Genomic DNA, 4630 nt, shown 5'->3' on the forward strand with positions numbered 1-4630 from the left:
TGAATAATTTGATATATGTAAGTACTGACTCTATTTTCTTATATACTCCTACCCTTTCCCCTAGGGAGAGGTAGTGATGATCTCGCTAGCGCTTTGACGCTCGTTGTTTCCCCTCTTTCAGGCAGCGAGTCCGGCGCATGGAGAGTCGTAGGTTGATAGGACTTCTTAGTTGTCCATTTAGCTACTTAGTAGACTTTGTAGTTATTGTAGAACTCTACATGTAGTTGATTATTTTCAGATTCTAGATTGGTATTTTAGTTTAGAGTTGAGGGCTTTTGTGAGACTTTGTTTATTTGACTCATTGTATTTGAGATCCAGTTTATACTCAGAGATATTTCTATTCTATTTCAGTTAGGCTCATATTTGATATTTCTTATGCTTCTTCTATATATATCCAGTGTTGCCTATTTCTATTTTTACCTGTCTATACCCTCACCTATTTATTGTTTTCATTAGAAAGATAGTGATTGTGATGGTGAAACATGTCGTAGCATGGTGGTTGGTGCTTGGCAGGTTTGACAATCCGGGTTTCACCTGAGACTGTAGCCCTGTGTGAACCCTGGGGCGTCACAATTTAGGTATCTACAATTTGAGACATATGGTATATAAATGAGGGTTTTCTTGTTTGGACTATTTTGCTTGATGTACTACGTCTCGCTTTATAGGAGTCTAAATATTAATTCTGTTAGATACGGGGGAAAATAATCTAGGTAGACTATGGTTAATAGGTAGAGCATCCACTTTATCTACTAGCCCTTCCCCTGGGGGTGGATGGAGGTCATCTTGCTGTAGCGCTCTGACGCTCGTGTTATTTCTCTTTTTGTTTTAAATTTCTTTTCAGGTAGCTCAGAGTTTCAGAGAGCCGCAGGATGACAGAGTTCTAGCATAGTCGTCGTTGCATGATTTTACCATTAGAGGCTCCACTGTAGTTTTGTATTAGAGTTTGTATTTTATTTTTGTAAAGGTCGAGTGCTTTAGTGATACTTCATTTGACTCGATGTATTAAGACATATTATACTTGTTCCCGTTTCAGTTATATTTATTTTGTTCATTTGAGACATGATATTATTTGGCTATCTCTTCTGTATTCATCATGTTCATTACACTACTATCATATTCTTTTGCTTGTTTTGTACCTACACTTGTTTTTGATTCTAGTAGAGGATATTACTGTGATTGGTGAAACCAATTAATGCACTGTGTGGGTGCATGACAAGTTTGACATCCTTGGATTCACCTTGGACTGTAGCCTTATGTGAACCCAAGAGCGTCACAGTTGGTATTAGAGCTCTAGTTCTAGCATCCGTAGGATCATCCTGTGTCGAATCGTGGAGTTAGGATAGAGTTTCCTAGGATTCATGTATACAGTTCGCTAAGAATTCCTAGAATGAGTGAGGACATAATACGTATGCCTTAATAATTATGAATTTGTTTTATGACTACCTTACTTTGATTGAAAAGTATTTGCGTGAATACTATGTGATATGTTATGTTATATATATATATTATATATATATATGTTTGCGACCTTATTTACTGTGTCTACTAAGCTCTCCTCTTGATATTATAAATGTCAGGATGAGGATGCGGTCGAGATAAAACTCATACACGTAGAGCTGGATAAGTAGAGCCCGAACTACAGCAGGCTTGGTAACACCGATTATAGAAGCAGAGACTAGCAACACTCGAGGAACGAAAAACAAGCCACATTACATTTTCTGGAGAGTTCACCACTAGTTGTACGAGTCATGCCTATTGAAGAGGTAATACCAACGATTTCACTATCACTGCAACTAGCTATTGATAGAGCCGCAGAGCAGGAGGCTTGGCTCTATAAGAATAAGAAAGACATCAGACACTGAGAGCACCATTGTTTCAAGGCGCACCAGATTCATGTGCAGCCTATAAATATAAGAAATATGTGAAATTTTTTTAACATTGACTTAGTACTAAAGTAGAGTTAGATGTATTCTGCGTAGAGGATATCACCGAAGGATAGCACCAGAGGAGGGCACCGACTTCATATTTTCGCTAGAACAGTGAATACCACTTATTTGGGAGAATTTTGTTTGCTTCTTTGACAAGTAATAGAGCTAGTCCGATTAAAGCAGGAAGATATGATTATAGTTAATTATAAAATTATGACAGCATAATGACAATGGAAAGGGCAAGAGACCTATTACAGAATCTAGAGAGTCCCAGCAGCGGGGTAATAATTTTTACCGCCAGCAACAATGACAGCATAAGAAGAGAGCACAACCTACAACATGATTCGAGAGCATCGCAGTAGCGCAGAATTTGACATACATGTTACAAATGTAACAAGATCGGACATAGAGTGAAGGATTATCACAGTATACCAGCAAGAGGACAGAATGACAGAGGTCAGAGTCAGTAGTCTTAGGGCCACGATTACGGCTAGCAATAGAGGATTTGAGGCACCTCCAGCCGTCTCGAGGTTTGAGGGGCTAGTAGGCCAGATCCGTGTCATCAAGGAGATTCCTAAGGGACAGATAGTCCTATATATTCCATTGCCATCAGCGTAGCAATCTCCAGCCACCGATAGGGTTTATGCAGTCGTACCGCATTATTATGGTGCGAGCGGAGCTTTCTTAGTGATTTCCTTTCCAGCTCGGATCTTGTTGATTCAGAAGCTTCACATTCTTTTATCTATCATGATATAATGATTAGACTTCAGCTTGTAACACAGCCTTTAGGCATTCCATTATAAGTTTTTACTCTTTTAGGAGAGGTATCTCTTTTAAAGAGTATATATAGGAGATGTGTCATCAGTTTAGATGAGTCTGAGTTCGTGGTTGATTTGATCGTCCTGCGAATGTCCGAGTTTGATGTTATTCTTGGTATAGATTAGTTTTCATCCTACCACGTTAGTATAGACTGTTTTGCAAAGACATTCAGCTTATGAGCATTCGATAGGTTTGGATAGATAGTAGCAACTTCATAGGGTAACTAGAATGCGGAGTTATTTCTGGTATACGTTGAGGAGGTGATGATACGTGATCGGGGTGCAGATTTGAGCGAGACCGGAGTCATCTCAGAGTATCAGGATGTTTTTAGGACATATCTAGACCACCTATAGTAAGAGAGGTTGAGTCCTACATTGAGTTATAGCCGGACACAATACCGATATCCCGAGCACCCTATCGTATGGTACCTACTGAAATAAAGGAGTTACAGACTCAGCTAGATGGGTTGTTAAATTAAAGTTTTATTTGGAGCATCGGTCCTCTTCGTGGAGAAGAAGGACGATAGAATGCGATTATGTATGGACTATCGTGAGTTGAGCAAGGTCACTTCCCGGATCATGTATCTACTATCGAGGATTTATGACTTGTTCGACTAGCTGTAGGGAGTATAGCATTTCTCGAAGATTGATCTTCATTCTGATTATTTTCAGTTGCAAGTGCGGAAAATAGATATTCCCAAAACCGTCTTTCTGACTCGATATAGGTCTTTCGAGTTTCTTGTCATGCCATTTGGGCTGATCAATGCCCCTGCGGTATTCATAGATTTAGTGAACTGGATTTTCTATCCATGTTTGGACCAATTTGTGGTTGTTTTATCTACGACATCCTTATCTATTCGAGATTGGAGGTAGAGCATGAGCAACATCTTCGTTTGGCATTGCAGACTTTACGGGAGTATCAGTTATACGCCAAGTTTAGTAAATGCTAGTTTTGGCTATCTGAGGTCAGACTTTTGGCCATGTTATCAGCAAGGAGGGCATTGCAGTGGATCTCGCTAAAGTGAAAGCAGTACTTAATTTTTGGCCATGTCGTATTCTAGAATTTATCAAGGATTATGAGTTTGCGATTCAGTATTGTCCAGTGAAGACGACTTATACAACAGAAACTTATGTGAGGATATTCATTCAGGAGATCATGAGACTGCATGGAGTTCTAGAGATGATTGTTTCAGACTGAGGTTCAGTTTTCATTTCATATTTCTGGAGGAGCTTCCAGAATTCTTTCGGTAACCAGTTGTCATATTCTAGTGTGTTCCACCTACACACAGGTGGACAGATGAAGAGAGTCAACCAAGTATTAGAGGATATATTACGGGCGTGCGTTATTGAATTTCAGGGTAGTTGGGAGAATCACATCCCATTGATTAAGCTTGTTTATAACAATAGTTATCAAGCGACTATTGGTATAGCACCGTATGAAGCACTATACGGGAGGCCTTGTAGATCGCCTATTTGTTAGGCAGGACCAGAAGACAGCTTATTGCTTGGACCAGAACTCGTAAGACAGACCACAGAGAAGGTAGCAGTAATTCGGGAGCGCATTCTTGTAGCACAAAGCAGACAGAAGAGCTATGCAAATTAGAGGAGATGACTGTTAGAGTTCCAGGTTGGGGACTATGTTTCGTTGAAAGTATCACCGATGAAGAGAGTTCAGCGATTTGGTAGACGTGGAAAACTTGCCCTAGGGTATATTGGTCCATTTAGGATTATTGAACACATTGGAGCCATTTCATATCGGATAGATCTTCCAACATCGATGTCGAGTATACACGATACTTCCAATGTTTCGATGCTTAAGAAGCATTTACGTGTTGAAGAGCAGCAACGCGTGTTAGACATGCCAGAGATCGAGCTTCATGATGA

The sequence above is a fragment of the Asparagus officinalis genome, chromosome 10, assembly GCF_001876935.1.
Source record: "Asparagus officinalis chromosome 10, Aspof.V1, whole genome shotgun sequence".
In the NCBI taxonomy this organism is placed as follows: domain Eukaryota; kingdom Viridiplantae; phylum Streptophyta; class Magnoliopsida; order Asparagales; family Asparagaceae; genus Asparagus; species Asparagus officinalis.